The sequence below is a fragment of the Dama dama genome, chromosome 12 (genome assembly GCF_033118175.1).
Source record: "Dama dama isolate Ldn47 chromosome 12, ASM3311817v1, whole genome shotgun sequence".
Classification (NCBI taxonomy): domain Eukaryota; kingdom Metazoa; phylum Chordata; class Mammalia; order Artiodactyla; family Cervidae; genus Dama; species Dama dama.
Window position 1 is genome coordinate 89,958,238 of NC_083692.1, and position 23,634 is coordinate 89,981,871.

The 23,634-nt window shown below is 45.2% G+C and overlaps 1 long non-coding RNA gene across 1 annotated transcript in view; it reads left to right on the top strand.

The window, feature by feature from the left end:
- The window catches only part of LOC133067443 (uncharacterized), a 73,407-nt gene extending 52,634 nt beyond the window's left edge, over positions 1-20,773 (top strand). Inside the window, exon 3 of the long non-coding RNA XR_009695256.1 lies at positions 20,269-20,773. This is a non-coding gene — a long non-coding RNA (uncharacterized LOC133067443). The remainder of the gene's footprint in view (positions 1-20,268) is intronic.
- Positions 20,774-23,634: the final 2,861 nt, after the last annotated feature.

Genomic DNA, 23,634 nt, shown 5'->3' on the forward strand with positions numbered 1-23,634 from the left:
ATGTTCATTGCAGCACTGTTTATAATAGCCGGGACATGGAAGCAACCTAGATGAGCAAGGCTTTCTTATCTCTCCTTGCTATTCTTTGGAACTCTGCATTCAAATGGGTATATCTTTCCTTTTCTCCTTTGCTTTTCGCTTTCCTTCTTTTCACAGCTATTTGTAAGGCCTCCTCAGATAGCCATTTTGCTTTTTTGCATTTCTTTTTCTTGGGATGATCTTGATTCTTGTCTCCTGTACAATGTCACGAACTTCCATCCATAGTTCATCAGGCACTCTATCAGATCTAGTCCCTTAATTCTATTTCTCACTTCCACTGTAGGTCCATAATAAAGTTTCAAAGGTCTGATGACTTTTATGTACTAAATACTGAATTTTAAGAAATTGAATTCTGTGACTTTCCTATAAAAGGCAAGCAGAAGTTTCCCACATCTTTAAATAATTAAGACAAACTTTTACTTTGTCCAGGCTCGCTCTTTTCACCGCATGATGGGCCAATGAATTCATTGAGAGATGAGGTGTTGAGGCAAGGAAGAGACTTTAATCAGGGAGCCAGCTGACTGAGAAGGCAGGCTAGCACCCCAAAATCAGAGATGGTGGGGGGTGAGGTGAGGCAATAAAGAAAAAAGGCTATTCAATCCTTGCAGATGTCCCCTAGAATGGCAAGCCTCAGGCAGGGGAATGTGTTACTTTCACCTCCTACAGTCCTTCACAGGTGGGCGGCTCAGGTTGCAGGCCATTTTTTCTGCTTACAGTGTTCTGGGAAACAAACTCACTCAGAAGGACAATGCAGATAGTGGAGTGCAGTTTATTACACCGGTGGGCCCAAGGCAGAGTCTCCTCTTAGCCAAGGACCCCGACCAGCATTTGTGAAAATCTTTTATACCCCATGTGTACATGTCCAAACCCACCACCCCAAATTCCTTAAGACTTACATAAACTAAGGAAGGGTAAATACAATCCCAATAACCCCATCACTCATGTGCCATGTGCTCAGTTAAACAGTTAGCCAATAATCAATAAGCATGAGGTTACGCTCCGATAGGTACAGAAAACTTATAGCCTGTCTGGAGGAAGGGGTGATTAGTGTATGTGTTCTCTTAGGCGAGGAGTAACCTGGATACGACCTTCAAGGTTCCCCTGTGTGGAGGGGGTCTTATCCTTCTGTTGTCATGTCCATAGACACTAAACACAGAGTTCAGAGTTCATTGGAGAGGTGGCCGAGTGTGATCAGCATGAACAGGCCTAAGATGGAGTCCAGGCCCTATGAATTCCTTCTTCAACAGTAACAAATAGGGTTAAAGTCACAGAAGCAAATCCGGTGTAAATTTAACACTTCTGGGTTACACTTCCAATAGCAAAGACACACAACCAGAAAAATTCCCAAGAAGAGGTTAAAGCTGGAACAAGATGTGGTACATATATACAGTAGACTGTTTCTCACTCATTAAAAACAGCTACTGAAATTAGGGAATTAAGACACTGTTAGCCACAGGGATGGACCTTGAAGGAACCAGGCAAAGGGAAGCCAGGCAGGCAGACGAAGACTATGGTATGGGATTTAGCTTCCCAGCAGAATAAAAATAGACATATAAGGCAAAAAAATTACAATCCAAAAAGAGACTCAGAGAATTCAAAGACAAAGGATTCCAGGGGAGGGGGGGGAATGTGAATGGCCTTGAATGAATTAGGAAGTCCTTACCCTCATGTGAATCTGTAACAGATAATCCACAAGAAATATTCTTTTCTCTTCTTCCACCCTTCCTTCCTTGCACAGATCCAGAGAAATCTGTAACTCTAAGAGATAATCCACAATAATTATCTAAGTATTTTTCTATGTGTACACAGAAAAGTATAACCGAGATAGATAATTCAGAAGGACCTGATGTTCAGCACTCTTCTCATCCTTCTATGGCAAAAAAAAAAAAAAATTAGATACCCCACCCCATAAATACGTATGCCTGAGTCAGGAGGCTGTACGCTGACGACAATCACAAGACTGCAAATCGAGTGTACTGCACTGCAGCATGGACAAGATGGTAAGAAAAGGAGAAAAGCAGTGCCTACTCTCTTATCTCTCACCTCCCTGACTTGGGATGCTATCACATCCCTGGAGCCTGGACAGGCGTGAGTCCCACTGCCGACTGGGGATGGTTGACACAGCCCAGCAGGGTGCCCTTGGCTGACCCTTTTAAAAGGCTACTGTCTCCTACATTCTGGCTGGGACCAGAGTCCCGTGTGACATCAAGGCCTCGAGGGGTCTGAAGGCAAGGTTCAGCTAGCCTGGTGCTGGGGGTCCCAGCTCAACCCTCGTCCCTGAGGGTGCAGCCTCCTGGCACTACCACCTAAGCACCCTCAGCAGTGTACTGTGGTCCTGGAAAGAGTCGCCAGGGTGGGCTGTTTGTGTGATGCTTTAGGGGGAAAGATTACTGAGACTCAAGCCCTTTCGGATTAGCTCAGGCACATTCCTCCCAATTTCACTGCCCAAGAAGCAAACTTGCCCTAAGGTTTTTGTTACCCCAGGAACCAAAGGTAGGCCTGAATAATGCTGCTGCCTTATGGACATTTTCTCTAACTACAACATTTTCTCCGGTGTTCACTGGCAACTCAAATCACAGGGCTGGATTTCTGTTAATGACAGAAATTAACATTACCTGCCCCAGGAAATGTCTTGGGGCAGGTAATGGAGAAATAAATTCCAAACACAGCTGACTTTCAGTAGCCCAACCGTCAAAGGCAAATGCTCCTGACAACCTTTTAGGAAAAATTTAAAAAGCCCAAACAAAATCAAACCTCCACAACAGGACAAGATACTAAGGATCCCTAACTGCTGGAGGAGTGCCATTCAAAATGACAATGGGAAATCAAATCCCACCACACACAGTGGTCATCATCACCAATCTACAACCGGTAAATGTGGGAGAGAGCCTGGAGGAAAAAGAATCCCCCTAAGCTATCTCTGGGAATATACATTGGCAATAGTCAGTAGAATGGACAGTTTTGGAATGCCTGAAAAAAACATCTCAGAGAGATTAAAACTAGGATCTGACGTTCCCACACCTTGGCCTATATCCTGAGAAAACCACTGATCGAAAGGCATGGACACCCCAACAAAGCTTCAGCCCTGCTTCCTACAGCCGAGACGCACTACCAGCAAAATCTTCAGTGAGGGACTAAAGCTGAAACAAGGTGTGGTACATACATACAGTAGGCTATTTCTCACTCATAAAAAACCATCACTGAAATTAGGTAACTATGACAGTACTCGCCACAGGGATGGTCCTTGAAGGATCATACACTAAGGGAAGTCTGTCAGGCAGAGGAAGACCATGGTATATGAGGTACCTTCCAAGAAAAATAAAAGTAGACATACAAGGCAACAAATTTACAACCCAAAAAGAGACTCTGAGAATCCAAAGTCAAACGAATGGTTCCAGAGAAACATAAATGACAGCCTGGGGATGAATTAGGCTGTCCGTGCCTACATACATGAGAAACCCTTATTGTAATAGATAATCCACAGTGATTATCCCCTTCCTTCTGTTGCACAAACCAGTAATCAGGAAACCAAGAACCACACTCAGAGAGTCAGAGAACTCAGGTTTATTACGCCGGCGGGCCCCGAGGAGTTAACACTAAGTGTTGAGCCCCGAACAAAAGGGTTGCAGAGTTTCTATAGATAGACTATAGTGGGCAACACTACCTGCTAATAAGCTGGTTTAAACTAAGGGGTTTCGTGTGTGTGTGGGAACAGCAGTCAAGATGGGGAGGGGGATGCCTGACCTTTACACAGACAGGCATGACTAAGCAGGTTTGCGGGGGCTGAGCAATTGCAAAGAGCAGGACAAGGGTGAGTGAGATAAGCTCCAGTTCCCAGTATTGTAAGTCCCCACTTTCTAAGACTACGTGACCTATGTGATCCAGACTCTGCAAGGAGCAAGCTGAGTTACAGAGGCAGGAGGAGCAGGAGGTTATATAAAATTTAACTTTTCCTCTTCGTTCCCCCCTCTTGATGCTTCTATCACTCATTGTAGAAAACATCATCTCAGGTTTTGGTAGGACTTTCAGAGCTCCCCATCGTTTAGGGGGCTGTATTGAGCTATTACCATTTGTAACCTTATGGATTTAATCCAGTAACTGGGTTATGAACTGGGTAATTGCATTGAGAATACACGGGCCAAGCAAGAGTGCCGCAAAGAGCATGAAGAGAAGACCTGCTAAGGGGAGAAGCCACGATACCAGCTCCAGATATTGTTCCAGTTGCCCCAGGAATTAGCCAGTTTCTCTCTCCTTTTTATGATTTGTTCCCTTAGCTGATGTCATGTCCCTGACTGTTTCTAATTGGTTTACATAAAAGCAGCATTCTTCATTTAAGAAGAGGCAGAGTCCTCTCTTTTCAGCTGTCAGCAGGTCTAGCCCTCTCCTATTCTGTAAAACCATCTTTGCCAGGGAGTGTCGTTGGTCCTGTAATGAACAGCACAGCAGTAATACCGATTAGAGACAGAGGCCAGGGTTGACAATGAAAATCCTTCGATATCTTGATAGCCAGATCCTCAGGCTTCCACCATGTGTTGACCAGTTGCCGGAGTGTGTCTGGAGCAAGGCTGAAGAATCCTCAAGCTTCTGCCGAGCATTGACTAGTCAGCTTCTGAAGTGACTAGAGCGGGGCTCAGCGTCCTTCAAGGGTGAGGGCCGTTGGCTTTGGAACCGGATCTTGGGAGGTTTTCGGGGTCCTGAACTGCTTTCCAGGGGTCCTCATCACAGGAAGCTGCTGCTTTCTTGACTCTGGTGTGGTGGATCCAAGGGATGACAGGATGACAGGGATAACAGCAGGAGGGGTTGCCAGGACGACCGTGTGACAGCCTGTCCAAACTGGCTGAAGTGTTTTTCTCCCCCCAATCTTTAACCCATACCTCATCTCCTGGCTGATAGGAATGAACCCAATTGCCCAAAGAAATGGGTGTCCTTTCTAAGGTTTCTTGGGCGATATGGCAGAAGACTTTTCCAGGGCCTGGAGGTTTCGGGACATCTCTGGGTCAGCTAGTTGTCTCCCTTGAGCTTTTTTTTTTTTATCACTGGGGGTGGTTTCCTGTATGAGATCTCAAAGGGAGAATAGCCTGAGGACCTCGGGGTGCATTTACAAAGGGAGATAAGAGTCCACCGAATGATAAGGCAGGTTGTTTCAGCATTGTCTGGGTGTTGGCTGGGGGATATTCTTGTTGTACTACTACTTGGAGAAACAAACTCAACAAGAAAGTTAAAGATATATGGCCCAAAGATTAATAGAAGTAGGAAAGCTGCTGCGGGGCTAGCAAGAACCAGGTCCAGACATTGATTCGTGACATGAGTGTTTCTCTAGGTATGAGAAGATGCAAGAATCTGGACTCATAAAAATCTTTACCTGAAAACATCTGACCATCTGAAGGCCTGTTTTTTTTTATTTTTTTCCCAGAGCACAGAGTGCCTTATTTTTTTTTGTCTCTATCCTGAACTCCTTTCAAAGGGGTGTTGAAGGTCAGCATCTTGTAGTGGTCATGATTCACTCTTTGTAGAGGCAGCTGGCAAGGGCCCACTTTCCAGTCAGCCGGGCCCCTTCATAGCCACATACTTGACCATGCTTTGGGGGCATTTCATGGTCATTGTGTCCCTTGGTGCTGGGAAGGCTCATTCCCAGGTCTAACAAAGATCCATTGACTGGTCACCCAGTGTGTCGTCACTAGACCAGGCCTTGCAAGTAGCAAAAGGCTCCGGACCATACTTGTCTTACTAGCCACTTGGTCCAGGAAAATATTTCCTCTTGTTGCTTCTTCCCATATCTAGAGGTACATGATTACCATTATTGATGTCATATGGAACTGCATATCAGCATTTTATCACAGGCTCAGTCACACATTGGGAAATGTAAAAAATAATCTTCCAAAACAAGCTACATAGAAAATAATATATCTAGCAGTTATTAGTAAAGTCACAAGCAAGAATTTAAGTCAAGAACTTTCACTGGGTATATCCCAGTACACCCCAGGTCATCTGACTCAGTTAAATGATTATAGCCAAGTGTCCATCTCCTGGTGGACATCATGGAGCATCTGACCTTTATCCAAAGACTGGTTACTGAGACAAGCTTTAGAAACAAAGCTTGTCTTTGTTTCTAAGAAAACAATCTTAGAGTGTCCTTTTTAAATTAATTAAATCTTTTAGCAATATAACATAACAAAGAACTATTTCAGAAGTGAGTGTTAGTAAGCACGGACCTTAATTAACAAAACTAGAAGTTAATATTCAGTGAAACATAATTTTTTCTCTTTTTTTGAGAACTCATTGTGAGGGCATTAACACTGTATCCAGGGAAGTTTTAACCCATCAAATAAAAATGAGGCCTGTCAGGGAGCCAGGAAAAGCCAAGTGACCGTCTTGGATTCCCTATAGCCCTGGTTTTTTGAGTTTCAGCTGTTGTTTATCCTTTTTTAATTTCCTGATTTACCAGCAGACTCAGTTCAGTTCAGTCGCTCAGTTGTGTCCGACTCTTTGCAACCCCATGAACGCCAGGCCTCCCTGTCCATCACCAACTCCCAGAGTCCACCCAAACCCATGTCCATTGAGTTGGTGATGCCATCCAACCATCTCATCCTCTGTCTTCCCCTTCTCCTCCTGCCCCCAATGTTTCCCAGCTTCAGGGTGTTTTCCAATGAGTCAGCTCTTCACATCACGTGGCCAGTGTATTGGAGTTTCAGCTTCAGCTTCAGTCCTTCCAATGAACACCCAGGACTGATCTCCTTTAGGATGGTCTGGTTGGATCTCCTTGCAGTCCAAGGGACTCTCAAGAGTCTTCTCCAAAACCACAGTCCAAAAGCATCAATTCTTTGGTGCTTAGCTTTCTTTATAGTCCAACTCTCACATCCATACATGATTACTGGAAAAACCATAGCCTTGACTAGATGGACCTTAGTTGGCAAAGTAATGTCTCTGCTTTTTAATATGCTGTCTAGGTTGGTCATAACTTTCCTTCCAAGGAGTAAGCATCTTTTAATTTCATGGCTGCAATCACCATCTGAAGTGATTTTGGAGTCCAGGAAAATTAAGTCAGCCACTGTTCCCACTGTTTCCCCATCTATTTGCCATGAAGTGATGGGACTGGATGCCATGATCTTAGTTTTCTAAATGTTGAGCTTTAAGCCAACATTTTCACTCTCCTCTTTCACTTTCATCAAGAGGCTCTTTAGTTCTTCTTCACTTTCTGCCATAAGCTTGGTGTCATCTGCATATCTGAGCTTATTGGTATTTCTCCCGGCAATCTTGATTCCATCTTGTGCTTCCTCCAGCCCAGGGTTTCTCATGATGTACTCTGCATATAAGTTAAATAAGCAGGGTGACAATATACAGCCTTGATGTGTTCCTTTTCCTATTTGGAACCAGTCTGTTGTTCTGTGTCCAGTTCTAACTGTTGCTTCCTGACCTGCATACAAATTTCTCAAGAGGCAGGTCAGGTGGTCTGGTATTCCCATCTCTTTCAGAATTTTCCACAGTTTATTGTGATCCACACAGTCAAAGACTTTGGCGTAGTCAATAAAGCAGAAATAGATGTTTTTCTGGAACTCTCTTGCTTTTTCCATGATCCAGCGGATGTTGGCAATTTGATCTCTGGTTCCTCTGCCTTTTTTAAAACTAGCTTGAACATCTGGAAGTTCATGGTTCACGTATTGCTGAAGCCTGGCTTGGAGAATTTTAAGCATTACTTTACTAGCATGTGAGATGAGTGCAATTGTGCGGTTGTTTTGTTAGGGGAAGCACACTGATTAAAACCGTCCACCCTGGCCAGGCACCATAGTAACTATTTGCATGAGTTGTTTTATGACAGGAGATCCTGATAAGGAATACGGAACTAATAAGCCACCACCAACCGAAAGAGTTCGGGAAAGGTCAAAAGGAAACACCGCGTGTCTATCCACTTCCCAGAATCCCTCTTGCTAGCATCCATCTTGGCTGAGCGATACGTGCGCCACCAGGAAAGACTCTGAATTAGAATGATTGGCCAAAGACTACCCGGAAACGAATCCCATCACCATAAAACCCAAGACTGCGAGCCACGCGGCAGAGCAGTTCTCCTGGGTTCCCTTACCTACTGCTCTCCACCCGGGTGCCCTTTCCCAATAAAATCTCTTGCTTTGTCAGCATGTGTCTGCTCGGACAATTCATTTCCGAGTGTTAGACAAGAGCCCAGTTTCGGGCCCTGGAAGGGGTCCCCCTTCCTGCAACAGTTTGAGCATTCTTTGGCATTACTTTTCTTTGGGATTAGAATGAAAATTGACCTTTTCCAGTCCTGTGGCTACTGCTGAGTTTTCCAAATTTGCTGGCATATTGAGTGCAGCACTTTCACAGCACCATCTTTTAGGATTTGAAATAGCTCAACTGGAATTCCATCACCTCCAATAGCTTTGTTCATAGAGGTGCTTCGTAAGGCCCACTTAACTTCACATTCCAGGGTGTCTGGCTCTAGGTGAGTGATCACACCATTGTGATTATGTGGGTCGTGAAGATCTTTTTTGTACAGTTCTTCTGTGTATTCTTGCCACCTCTTCTTAATATCATCTGCTTCTGTTAGGTCCCTGCCATTTCTGTCCTTTATTGAGCCCATCTTTGCATAAAATGTTCCCTTGGTATCTCTAATTTTCTTGATGAGACCTCTATACTTTCCCATTCTATTGTTTTCCTCTATTTCTTTGCAGACTATTGCCATGTTTTAAGGACACCTGGATAGCAAAAGTCTAACCATGATGAGTTATTTTTTGTAGAAGCAAATTGAGCTTTGTCTACATGTCCCACAATCTTAACTAATGTTTATTTACTTTACCAAAGTAACAAAAAGATTTTAAAAGCAAATATAAATCACTTAAAGACAAAGAAATTCATAATCTGTTATCAAAAGCTGCATTCTAAGAAAATTTTCTTCTCTAAACAGAGAGAAGACCAAATTCCAGTCTGGTACCAGCTTACTGTTAATGACAAAATTTGTTTATCTGCTTAATCTTAGAAAGTCTTTTTCAAAAATCTTGAAGAATTAGCAGTATTTTTCTAAAGGCATGAGAGTAAAACCATAGAAGGCATGTTTAAAATCTGATTCTATTGCAGTTGACAAAGAAACCTGGTCATAACACTTTAATATGATAACTAGAATTATAATTGACCGTATTTTATCAGAACATATCAGATCTAAACGAATTTCACATAATTCTAGGATATCTATATTAGTAACATCAACCATACAGTATAACCCTGAAAAGATTTATCACCCCTTCAACAGTACTTCTTATGTAGTTTAACATGTGCAGTGAACCTAGGTAGCTTAATAGTTGTTTGGGATGTCTCAGGAGCCCACTGAGGCATCCCAAAGTTAGCTAGAAGTCAAGTTATTTAGGAAGTTTTGTCAATAAATGTCAAAAGGGTTTATAACACTTGGTCAGGTAGGATCATATAAGTTACTGTGAAATAATAGTTATTTACTTAGCCAAAGTTAACAAAATATTTCAAAGGTAAATATAGAACAGATCAATTAAGAGGTAAAGAAACTTAAGTCTATTATTAAAAGCAGTTCAGCATCTGAAGAAAGTATGTCCTCCTAACAGAGAGAAAGACCAATCGCAAGTTTTTGCACCAGCTTACTTTAAACTCATTTACGTAAACTTAATTAAATTTATTTTAAACTTAGTCCTAACCAAGCCCAAAACTTTTTTTCAGGGTCCAATTTCCATCAACCTTTTAATCACTTTGTGTAACAGCCACCTGTAAGTCAGACCTACTTTCTTTTCCCTTTATAAAATATAATTTTATTTTTTATACCTGCTTTACTAAAAACATACATCCTACTTTCCTTATTAGATTAGCAAACAAACATTAATACTAGATATTTAATGTTGAATATTTTCCAGTTCCTGTGAATCTGAAATTTATTTAGGTTAATTTTTCTTGTATTTGAAACTGTTTGATTTATAAGCACTTACTTTTCTTTAGGCCCATTAAATTAGAACTCATTTACGACTTCAACATTATTATCAGAAAAAACAAAAGACATACACTGAAACATACATAAATCCAGACAGTCAGACAGAGAGAGATCTTATAGTTTTCTGTTTGGGATTTAAAATATCTCTTTGACACCTTTCTTTTCTTTGCTTGAAGTTCTAGTTTGCCCAAGGCTGAGGTCTTAGGCAAAGTGGGCTATGTATTTCAAGGACCTGGAAAGGGTTAAGTTCAAGCTTTTTCCTAGGCAGGCCTTTTAACAAGGTAATTGTTTTTAATTGCATATGCAAAAAGAATTGGTTTTGCAGTTTTCAAAAAGAAAAATTTCTCTCACTCCGTTCAATCAGCAATCATGCACTCACAATCTCTCAGAGGCTATCACAATGCCTCCCTTCTCCCGAGCCCCCAGGTTTCCTTAACTGTTGCTCCCTTCCTGGGAGCTCCAAGGAGGTGATCAGTCCCCTCCTCTACCCTTTGGGGTAGGACGTGACGGGGGACTGGCCCTGGGGCCTTACCTGATCCTGTGGCCATTCCTGGTGAGTGGTCCATCCCTGCAATGAGTCCAGTTGGGGCTCGGCCGAACACCAGTCTGAAAGAGACCCCGGAATGCTGACAGGTGGCAAGCCTCCTTGTTTGTCTTGGAGTTCCCTTGCTCCAGCCTAGCCGATCCATCAATCCGGCGGCTCAAGGGGCCGGCGTGGTTGGATCTCGCTGGGGCCTCCAGAAATGTTGCAGAAACCAGTACTCGAGAAACCAAGCACCGCACTCGGAGAGCTGGAGAATCAGGTTTATTACCCTGGCAGGCCCAGAGGAGTTAACAGTCTAAGCTCTGAGCCCTGAACAAAGAGGTCACAGAGTTCTTATAGACAGACAGTGGGCAACACTAGCTGCTAATAGGCTGTTTTAAACTAAGGGGTTTTGTGCACCTGGGAACAGTAGTCAAGATGGGGAGGGGGATGCCTGACCTTCACATGGACAGGCATGATTAAGCAGGTTTTCAGGGGCTGGGCAACTGCAAAGAGCAGGACAAGGGTAAGTGAAATAAGCTCCAGTTCCCAGTATTGTAAGTCCCCACTTTCTGAGACTACATGACCTACGTGATCCAGACTTTGCAAGGAGCAAGCTGAGTTAGAGAGGCAATGTAGGAGGTTATGTAAAATCTTAACTTTTCCTCTTCACTTCCTTTCTGCCTCCCCTATATAGGCAGCTATCTGTATCTCTAAAGACAGAAATCTGTATCTAAGAGATAATCCACGAAAATTATCTCCTAACTTCTTTATGTACACAGAAATGTGTATCTGAGATATATAATTCACAAGGACCTGGTGCTTGGCACTCTTTTTGACCTTCTATCTGTGTTAAAAAGTTCAAAAATGAGATAGAGATACACCGTGGATACGTCATACCTGAATCCGGCAGCTACACTGAAGACAAGCACACTGCAGATCGACGACCCTCCAGCATAGCGCTGGCGTGATGTTAAAGAAAAAGAAAGAAAAGCAACGCCTACTTATTCCCTCCCATCTCCCTGACATGGGGTGTGACCCATCCTGGAGCCTGTGCCGGCTTGGTGTCCAGGCTAGACTGCTGTGTTTTTGAGACAGCCTGGCAGGGCATTCGTTGAGCCCTTTTTAAGCATTTACAGTCCGCTGTGCTCTGGTTGGGACCAGAGACTCAAGTGGGATCAAGTCCTCCAAGACCTTGGGGTCAATCATCTCCTACCCTCCACATCTCCTGGTGCTGGAGTTCTCAGCCCAGGCCTCCTTCCTGAGAGCACAGACTCCTAGGCAGCCAGCAAGGCGCTGTGGCGCCCTTAAGTGTTCGCTCAGGTACACTCCACTCTATTTCACAGCCCTGTAAGCCATTGATTCCTAACGCTGTTTGGCCCAGGAACCAGAGTGGGCATCAAAAAGTGCTGCCACCTGTGGACCTTCTCTGTAACTACACCTTGACCAAAGGCATTTAACGGCGCCCCCAATTCACAAGGTGAATGACAGTGACAGCTTGCCTCAAGAAAGGTCTTAAGGTAAGGATGAGAGAAATAAGTTGCAAATAGATGGGGAAACAATGGAAACAGTGAGAGACTTTATTTTGCGGGGCTCCAAAAGCACTGTAGATGGTGACTGCAGCCATGAAATTAAAAGACGCTTGCTCCTTGGAAGAAAAGCTATGACCAACCTAGACAGCACATTAAAAAGCAGAAATGTTACTTTGCCAACAAAGGTCTGTCTAGTCAAGGCTATGGTTTTTCCAGTAATCATGTATGGATGTGAGAGTTGGACTATAAAGAAAGCTGAGTGCCGAAGAACTGATGCTTATGAACTGTGGTGTTGGAGAAGACTCTTGAGAGTCCCTTGGACTGCAAGGAGATTCAACCAGTCCATCCTAAAGGAAATCAGTCCTGGGTGTTCATTGGAAGAACTGAAGCTAAAGCTCCAATACTTTGGCCACCTGATATGAAGAATGGACTCATTGGAAAAGACCCTGATGCTGGGAAAGATTGAAGGCAGGAGAATAAGGGGATGACAGAGGATGAGATGGTGGGATGGCATTACTGACTCCATGGACATGAGTCTGAGCAAGCTCCAGGAGTTGGTGATGGACAGGGAAGACTGGCGTGCTGTAGTCCACGGGGTTGCAAAGAGTTGGACACGACTGAGCGACTGAACTGAACTGAAACTGCAAACACACCCTACTTGCAAGATGCCAATCAAAACATAAAATTTCCACACATGCCTAAAAGGAAAAAAAATGCAAGAGAAAATACCCTAACCACCACAAGACAAGATTCTCAGTATCCCTAATTATTGCAGGAGGAATGCTAATCAAAAAAACAAGAAATCAAATCCCGCCAGTCAAGAGTGACCATTCTCACAAGTCTACAAACAATATATGTGGGAAAGAGAAGAGAGGAATGGGGAACCCCCCACATGCCCGGCCGAAGGAACACTGGCAACAGCCACTGAACTGACAGCCTCTGCACGGCAGAAAACAAAAATTCAAGAGCGCTAACCCTAGGATCTGACATTCCCACATCTCAGCCTATATCCTGAGAAACCATTATTCAAAATGTCACATGCACCCCAGCATTCACTTCAGCACTACTTCCAGGAGCCAAGATACAGACCCAGCAAAATGTCCACTGATAGATTAAAGCTTAGCAAAGACCTGGTACGTAGAGACAATGGACTATTATTTAGCAATGAAAAACTGCCACTGAAATTAGGAATTATTCCACTTGTAGCCATAGAGAGGGACGCTGGAGGATCACATACAAAGCGAAATCAGCCGGACAGAGGAAGACAAGAGCATGTGATGTCCCCTTCTAGGCAAAATTTAGAAAGAGATCAAAGGAACTAAATTACCACACAAAAATTGATTCTGAGAATGCAAACACAAGAATTTTTTAAAAATTTTAAAAAAGGCCAAGGAATTAATTAGGAGGTTGGGAATAACACATACACAGATATTTATGTCTACAGTAGATATTCCACAAGGAGCTGGTAATCAGCACAGGAAACTATGCTGACCTTCTGCAAAAACCTCTATGGCAAAAGAATAAATAGAATTTGTATGTATGTATATGTACGTATATGTCATAAATGAATCAGGCAGCTATACACGGACAACAAACAGAAAACTGCAAAATTAATATACTCCAACATAGCATAGGCATGAAATTAAAGACAATAAAAGCATTGCCTTGTTTATTCCCTCCAACCTTCCTGACTTGACCTGCTATTCCATCCCTGGAGCCTGAGCAGGCTTGGGTCCCATCCCTGGACTGGGGTGGAGTCAATACAGCCAAGCAACAAGCCCTTAATTGAGACCCCTCTTAAACCTCCTCTGTCTGGTTTCCCTGACTGAGACCAGAGTCCTAGTGCTCCCAAAGGATGTGGACCCGGCCCTCTATCTTCCAGGACCTTGGAAATGTTACCTAGCCCCCAGGACCTCTGGTGCTGGGGTCCCCAGCTCAAGCTTCCTTCTTGAGAGTGCAGCCACCTAGGCCCCTCAGCAGGGTGCTGTGGCCCCGGCTGGAATGAGTCTGGGGGGGAGGGGTGTAGCTTTAGGGGGAAGGAGTGAGACACAATCCCTTAAGCTGCTGCTCAGGCACATTCCACTCCAATTCCCAGCCCAGGAAGCCAAGTTGCCCAAGGAGCCAGAGGTGGCCAGGAGAAAGTGCCGCCACCTTGTGGGCACTTTCTGTAACTACAACTGCACCTCCGCGCTTACGGGCACCTCTGTTTCTCTAGCGTTGCGGTCTGTTAATGACAGCTGTCCTCAGGACATGTCCTGCGGCAGGAATTGCAGAAATAAATTCCAAACACAACCAGCTTTCAGGAAGCCAACTGCCACAGGTAGATTTTCCTCACACTGTTCACAGAAAAAACAAAGACCCAAACCTCTACCCCAGGACAAGATGCTCAGCATCCCTGAATACTGCAGGAATGCCAATCAACATGCAAACAAGAAAGCAAGTCCCATCAGTCCCATGAGAGCATCCTCAGGAGGCTACGAACACTAAAGGCAGCAGAGCCTGAGGAAAGGGAACACCCCTACACGGTAGGCAGGAAGGCGCACTGACAACACCCAGTATAATGCAATCTCTGAATGCCTGAAAATACACCATCAAGAGAGGCTAGGTCTCAGTTCAGTCGCTCAGTCAAGTCTGACTCTTTGCGACCCCATGGACTGCCGCATGTCAGGCTTCCCTGTCCATCACCAACTCCCGAAGCTTGCTCAAACATGTCCATTGAGTCAGTGATGCCATCCAACCATCTCATCCTCTGTCATCCCCTTCTCCTCCTGCCTTCAGTCTTTCCCAGCATCAGGGTCTTTTCCAGTGAGTCCGTTCTTCGCATCAGGTGGCCAAAGTCTTGGAGCTTCAGCCTCAGCATGTCCTTCCAATGAGTATTCAGGACTAATTTCCTTTAGCACTGACTGGTTTGATCTCCTTGTGGTCCAAGGGGCTCTTAAGAGTCTTCTCCAACACCACAGTTCAAAAGCATCAATTCTTCAGCACTCAGCTTTCTATATAGTCCAACTCTCACATCCATACATGACCACTGGAAAAACCATAGCCTTGACTAGATGGACCTTTGTTGGCAAAGTAATGTCTCTGCTTTTTAATATGCTATCTAGGTTGGTCATAGCTTTTCCTCCAAGGAGCAAGCATCTTTTAATTTCATGGCTGCAGTCACCATCTGCAATGATTTTGGAGCCCAACAAAATAAAGTCTGTCTCTGTTTCTATTGCTTCTCCATCTATTTGCCATGGAGTGCTGGCACTGGATGCCATAATCTTAATTGTTTGAATGTTGAGTTTTAAGCCAGCTTTTTCACTCTCCTCTTTCACTTTCATCAAGAGGCTCTTTAGTTCCTCTTCACTTTCTGCCATAAGGGTGGTGTTGTTGGGGGAGCGTGTAATTTCCTCGGTTCTGTCTTGCTGCAGCAAAAATATGAAGCGATGGATGAATCGGTTTTACAGCTCAGTTTTCTTAGGAAAAACAAAGGCTAGTACACCCTCGAGGAGTGAGGACGGGCTGACCCAAAAGACAAGATTAGAGAGGCCTCAATCCTTCTAGGCTTCCTCCTTTTATACATTTGTCTCCTCCCCCCTCAGCCCGCCCTATGTAAATTGAGCTAGCCAGGAGGGCTGTTTGTTTTACCTGAGGTCTTCACTCTGGTCCTGGAACTTCCTTTGTTCTATTTTTGTGGACTCTTTTTTCCCCCTTCTAACTACCAAACAGTGTCATCTGCGTATCTGATGTTATTGATATTTCTCCCAGCAACCTTGATTCTAGCTTGTGCTTCATCCAGCCCAGTGGTTCTCATGATGTACTCTGCATCTAAGTTAAATAAGCAGGGTGACAATATACAGCCTTGACTTACTTCTTTCCCAATCTGGAACCAGTCTGCTGTTCCATGTCCGGTTCTAACTGTTGCTTCTGACCTACATACAGATTTCTCAAGAGGCAGGTCAGGTGGTCTGGTATTCCCATCTCTTTCAGAATTTTCCACAGTTTATTGTGATCCACACAGTCAAAGGCTTTGGCATAGTCAATAAAGCAGAAGTAGATGTTTTTCTGGAACTCTCTTGCTTTTTTGATGATCCAATGGATGTTGGCAATTTGATCTCTGGTTCCTCTGCCTTTTCTAAATCCAGCTTGAACATCTGGAAGTTCATGGTTCATGTACTGTTGAAGCCTGGCTTGGAGAATTTTGAGCATTATTTTGCTAGTGTGTGAGATGAGTACAATTGTGCAGTAGTTTGAACATTCTTTGGCATTGCCTTTCTTTGGGATTGGAATGAAAACTGACCTTTTCCAGTCCTGTGGCCACTGCTGAGTTTTCCAAATTTGCTGGCATATTGAGTGTAGCACTTTCACAGCATCATCTTTTAGGATTTGAAATAGCTCAACTGGAATTCCATCACCTCCACTAGCTTTGTTTGCACTGAGGCTTCCTGAAGCCCATTTGACTTCGAGTTCCAGGATGTCTGGTTCTAGGTGAGTGATCACACCATTGTGGTTATCTAGGTCATGAAGATCTTTTTTGTATAGTTCTTCTGAGTATTCTTGCCACCTCTTCTTAATATCTTCTGCTTCTGTTAGGTCCATACCATTTCTGTCCTTTATTGTGTCCATCTTTGCATGAAATGTTCCCTTGGTATCTCTAATTTTCTCAAAGAGATCTCTAGTCTTTCCCATTCTATTGTTTTCCTCTATTTCTTTGCATTGATCACTGAGGAAGAGTTTCTTATGCCTGAATGAAGCATTTCTGAATGCCTGAAAATACACTATCAAGAGAGGCTAGGTCTAGGATCTGACATCCCCACACTGATAAATCCATCATTCAAAAAGGCACATGGACCCCAACTAGCACTGCAACATTACTTACAATAACCAACAGAGAGACAGCAAATCTTCACCAATAGATTAAGCTTAAACAAGATGTGCTACATATATATGATAGACTATTAGCCATAAAAACAAAAACTGAAGTAAGGAAATTATGTCACTGGTAGCCACAGGGATTGATCTAGAAGGATCATACCCTAAAGGACCTCAGCCAGACAAAGGAAGCCAATAGCACAAGATATCCCTTCTAGGCAAAATAAAAAAGGTGAAACAAAAGAAAGAATTTACAACCCGAAGACAGATTCTAAGAATTCAAATTCAAACCAAGAGTTCAAGAAAAAAGTGAAAGGCCTGGGATGAATTAGGAGGTTGGGACTAATAGAGACACAGAAATCTGTATCTGTAATAGTAATCCACAAGGATTATCAGCTTCCCTCCTTCCTTCCTCCCTTCCACATACACACAGAAATCTCTATCTCTCACCTATACACAGAAATGTGCATCTTTAAGAGATGCTCCACACAGGCTATTTTCTTCCTTCCTTCCTCATATACACAGAACACTGCATGTGAGAGAGATAGCCCACAAGGACCAGATGTTCAGCACATTGCTCGACCTTCTGCGATAAACTCTGGCAAAAAAACCAAAAAGACTAGATATATTCCACGGATACACCATACCTGAATCAGCCAACTGTAAAGTGACAAGTGTAGGGTGGCAGATTGACTCTACTCCTACTTCATCGGCACGAAGTCAAAGGAAAGGAGAGAAGATCAATGCCAACTTATTGTTTCCAGCCTCCCTCATTTGGGCTTCTATGGCATCCCAGGAGCCTGAGTAGGCTTGAGTCCCAAGGCTGGACTGGGGTGGGGTCCAGACAGCCTGGCAGGGTGCCCTTCATTGAGCCCCTTTTTAGTTATTGTTATTTCTGAACCCGTTTGAAAATCACGACCGTCTGCTTGTCTCAGCTGGGACCAGAGTCCCGAGTGGGATCAAAGCCTGGAGGATCATGGAGGCAACAGTCACCTAGCCTGCACATCCCGTGCTGCTGGGGTTCCCAGCTCAAGCCTGTTTCCTGAGAGCGCAGCCTCCTAGCACCTGCGTACCCTCAGCTGGGTGCTGTGGCTGTGGTTGGGATTAGTCTGGGGGTCGGGTGTGTGAAGCTTTAGGGGGAAGAAGCAGTGAGTCACAAGGCTGCGGGTATTTTGCTGTGACACATTCCACTCCAATTCACAGCCCAGGAAGCCTACTTTCCCTGAGGCTCTGGTTGTCTGGGGAACCAGAGGCGGGCAGGGGAAAGTGCTGCCGCCTTGTGGAGACTTCCTGTAATGACAACCACACCACCTGTTCAGTTCAGTTCAGTCACTCAGTGTCCGACTCTGCGACCGCATGAATCGCAGCACGCCAGGCCTCCCTGTCCATCACCAACTCCCGGAGTTTGCTCAAACCCATGTCCATTGAGTCGGTGATGCTATCCAACCATCTCATCCTCTGTCGTCCCTTTTTCCTCCTGCCCTCAATCTTTCCCAGCATCAGGGTCTTTTCCAGTGAGTCAACTCTTTGCATGAGGTAGCCAAAGTATTGGCGTTTCAGCTTCAGCTTCAGTCCTTCCAAACAATATACAGAACTGATTTCCTTTAGCACTGACTGGATCTCCTTGCAGTCCAAGGGACTCTCAGGAGTCTTCTCCAGCACCACAGTTCAAAAGCATCAATTCTTCGGCACCCAGCTTCCTTACAGTCCAACTCTCACATCCATACATGACCACTGGAAAAACTATAGCCTTGACTAGATGGACCTTTGTTGACAAAGTGATGTCTCTGCTTTTTAATATGCTGTCTAGGTTGGTCATAACTTTTCTTCCAAGGAGTAAGCGTCTTTTCATTTCATGGCTTTTCTTTTCATTTCTTTTCATTTCATTTCATTGCAGTGATTTTGGAGCCCAAAAAAATAAAGTCCGTCACTGTTTCCACTGTTTCCCCATCTATTTGCCATGAAGTGATGGGACCAGACGCCATGATTTTAGTTTTCTGAATGCTGAGCTTTAAGCCAGATTTTTCACTTTCCTCTTTCACTTTGATCAAGAGGCTCTTAAGTTCTTCACTTTCTGCCATAAGCGTGGTGTCATCTGCATATCTGAGGTTATTGATATTTCTCCTGGCAATCTTGATTCCAGCTTGTGCTTCATCCAGCCCAGAATTTCTCATGATGTACTCTGCATATAAGTTAAATAAGCAGGGCGACAGTATACAGCCTGGATGTGCTCCTTTCCCTATTTGGAATCAGTGTGTTGTTCCATGTCCAGTTCTAACCAACTGTGCTTACTGGCATTTCTACTTCAAATGTCCTTGTTGTTCAGTCACTCAGTGTCTGACTCTTTGAGACCCCATGGACTGCAGCACGCCAGGCTTCCCTGTCCTTCACCATCTCCCTGACCTTGCTCAAACACACGTCTGTTGAGTCAGTGATGCCATCCAACCATCTCATCCTCTGTCGTCCCCTTCTCCTCCTGCCCTCAATCTTTCCCAGCACCAGGGTCTCTTCAATGCGTCAGTTCCTCATATCAGGGGGCCAAAGTATTGGAGCTTCAGCTTCAGCATCAGTCCTTCCAGTGAATATTAAGGACTGATTTCCTTTAGGATTGACTGGTTTCATCTTCTTGCAGTTCCAAGGGTCTCTCACCAGTCTTCTCCAACACCACAGTTCAAAAGCATCAATTCTTCAGCACTCAGCTTTCTTTATAGTCCAACTCTCACATCCATACATGACTACTGGAAAAACCACAGCCTTGACTAGATGGACCTTTGTTGGCAAAGTAATGTCTCTGCTTTTTACCATGCTGTCTAGATTGGTCATAGCTTCTCTTCTAAGGAGCAAGTGTCTTTTAATTTCATGGCCATAGTCACCATCTACAGTGATTTTGGAGCCCCCCAAAATAAAGTCTGTTACCGTTTCCATTATGTCCCCATCTATTTGCCAGGAAGTAATGGGACGGGATGCCATGATCTTTGTTTTTTGAATGTTGAGTTTTAAACCAACATTCAGATGTCCTGGGCAACTGTCAATGACTGCTGCCCTCAGGCCATTTCCTGGGGTGGGCATTGCAGAAAGAAATTCCAAGTACCATGGACTTTCAGGAAGTCAACAGCAAAGGGAAATTTTCTGCACAACCTTTAGGAAATAAAACAATACAAAACCCAAATCTCCACCACAGGCCAAGATGCTCTGCATCCCTAATTACTGCAGGAATGCCATTGAGTAAGAAGAACCCCCTACACAGTCGACGGGAAAGTAGTCTGGCAAAACGAAGGATAGTTGACAGTCTCCGAATGCCTGAAAATAAACTATTGAGAAAGGCTAAGCCTAGGATCTAACATTCTCCCATCTGGTCCTAGATCCCGAGAAATCCATCTTTCCAAAGACACGGGCACCCCAACGAGCGCTGCAGCACCACCTACAAGAGCGACACCAATAAACAGCAAGACCTCACCAACAGATTAAGGCTCCAACAAGGTGTGCTCCGTATGTACGATGGACTACCGCTCAGGCATGTCAAAATACCACCAAATGAGGAAATGGTGCCCCTGGGAACTCATCGGGCCTGCCTGGGGGCTCACGGTAGAAATGGCTCATGATGTTGACCTCACAAACAAAGAACAAAATCACAGTGACCCTTGAGACTGACCAAATTGCTCAAATGGCATTCTGTTTTCTCGCTGGCTCCTATCTTCTCGAAGCTGCGAGACCGCCAGGTTCCAGACCTCGCTACGTGACCACAGGACTCAACTACAGGCTAAAAATTAACCATCCCTTCAGAGAGTTTTTCATTGGCAGGGTGTAAGAAAGATCCCGTCAGAAAGGGGGGACACTGGTTCTCCTTAAAGGCCAGTCACCCTCTCATTTCCCTCTAATAAATTTCCTTTTCTTGCCTGCCTGCCCGCTCGCCCTCTTTTTCTCTGCACTTGCCTTACATTCTGGGGCTGGAACCTGGGAGGGAAGATCCACCGCAACTTGGTGGGCTCCTCTCCCGAGCCCACCTCCCGTGGTCCCCTCCCTGGGACCTGGCCGAGAAACTGCGACAAGCGTCTCTCTTGGATCCCCAAGGCCCTTGGGCCCTCGGCCTTGTGCCCCATCTGACTCTGAAATAGGGGACACCCACTTCAAAGCAGACTATTATTACTCTCTGAGACGGTCCTGAGAACAGGGATGCCTTTTCTCTTGGACCTTTCTCCTCACTTTCCCCTCACCCTTGTCTACCCTTCCTATTCATCCGTGATGGGAAATTCTCAATCCCAGCCCTCAAAATCTGCTCCTCTAGGATGCCTTCTCCAAAACCTAAAAGTCTTGGGCTTCCAAGGGGCAATTAGACCAAAAAGACTTATTTACTATTCTAACACTGTCAGGCCACAGTACAGACTTGATAATAGGTCCCAATGGCCAGAAAACAGAACTCTTGATTATAAACCTCAGTAACGTCTGCCGCCATAACAGCAAGTGGTCAGAGATCCCTTGTGTCCAGGCCTTCTTCGCTGTCCGCTCACGACCCTCTCTGTGAATTCTGTTCTACTTCTCAAATGCTCTTAGCCCACTCTGGGCCACATCCTCCTCATACATTATCTCCTAATCCCTGTTCAGACTTTTCTTCTTCTTCCTTCGATCCATCCAACCACAGTCCACCCCCTATCGCTCCCAATCCCCTTGCAGCTGCTCCAGATCCAGTTTCACAACGTCCACCTTACGTCCCCTCCTCCCTCCCTCCTTCTCAAGGGCAGGCCTCCTCTGCCGCTCCAGCCCCACTCCCCAGCCTGTGCCTGAGATAAGCTCTGAGACCTCAGCCCCACCCTCTACCAGAGAGTCCCAAGGCTTTACCCCGACCTCCCTCCCAAGATCCCCTCCCCATACCCGGCCCTGAACAACTTTAAAGCAGGAAACTTCACCGCAGGACCCCACTCCTTACCCGGCTCCTCTCCTCCCTGTATGGGGAGCAGCTGGAGCGGGAGGCCTTGCTGGGGTTCACGTCCCACTCTCCCTCACCGATCTGTCTCAGATCGAAAAGCAGCTTGGCTCCTTCTCTTCAGACCCTGATAATTATCTAAAAGAATCCAAGTATCTTACCCAGTCTTACGACTTAACCTGGCATGATATTTACATCATACTTTCCTCCACTCTTCTCCCAGGAGAGTAGGAACGAGTAAGGCAGGCCTCCCAGGCACACACAGGACAGACAGTACTGAAGCCCACAGGGGCCACGGCTGTCCCCCGAGATGATGCCAACTGGGATTATCAGGCAGGGAGACCTGGATGAACAGCCCATAATCACAGGGTTGCTTGCCTCATTATGGGCCTTCAAAAGGCAGGGCATAAAGCCGTCAACCTTGATAAACTCTGGCTAATAACTCAAGGACTAGACGAAAACCAGGCACAATTTCTATCTAGCCAGGTTAACGGAAGTCCTACAAAAACATACAAGATTAGACCCCACTTCAACAGAGGGCACTATTGTCCTTAACACCTATTTTGTCCCCCAGTCGTCCCCAGATATCTGAAAGAAACTAAAAAGGCAGAAGAAGGCCCTCAAACCCCTCAACGAGACCTTTTAAATTTAGCCTTTAAGATTTTCAATAACCAGGAAGAGAAGACAAATCTAGAGAAGGCCCAGGGGGATCAGGTTAAATACCACCTTTTAGCCACCACCCTACATGGCTCCACGTTTCCATCAATCAACAAAGACAGGAAGCCCCCCGGGCCCTGCTTCACCTGCGGCAAAGACGGTCACTGGACCCTCTCAGGCCTAAACCGAGGCCCCCTCCAGGCCCGTGTCCCAGCTGAGGCATAAAGGGACATTGGAAGGTCCACTGCCCAAATCCCCCTCCAGGGATCCGGACATCCCCTGCTGGTCCCGAGCAGGAGTCCTCCGGCCCAGCTCTGCCCAGCCTCCTCGGGCTCGCCGCTGAGGACTGAAGTTGCCCAGGGCCCCAGGCCCCAACGCTCAGCAACTCTATGGAGCCCGGGGTAACTCAAAGTGGCAGGTAAGCCAATCTCTTTTCTCATCAACATGGGCGGCCACTTACTCTGCTCTGCCTGCCTACTCTGGAGAATCCAAGGTCTCAGGTCTCTGTTATGGGGATTAATGGTTTAATATCTACACTACAAATAACTGAGCCTCTACTTTGCACACTTCAAGATACCCCATTTTCCCATTCTTTTCTCATACTCCCAAAATGCCCCACTCCTATTCTTGGAGAGATTTTCTCTCAAAATTCAAAGCCTCTATTACTGTCCCAGGCCCACCTTCTGATCTAGCCTGGCTACTGCTCCTCAACCCCACCTTCTCTTCCCCCACCCTCTTGCCCTCCTCGTCCATAAGCCCCATAGTTTGGGATACAGACAGCCTATCTGTCACCTCTCACCATGCTCAATTCATATCCACCTCAAAAACCCTTCTAAGTTCCCTAATCAACCACCATATCCAATCTCCCAAAAACATCAACGAGGGTTAAAGCCTATCATCACTAAACTCCTACATCAGGGTCTCTTGCTCCCAAGCCACTCTCCCTATAACACCCCTGTCCTACCCATCAAAAAGCCAAATGGCTCCTATTGCCTGGTCCAAGACCTGAGAGTTATCAGTGTGGCTATCATCCCCATACACCCAGTAGTTCTAAATCCCTATATTCTTCTCTCTCATATTCCCTCTTCCACTACCCACTTCACTGTTCTACACCTCAAGGATGCCTTCTTTACCATCCCTTTATACCCAA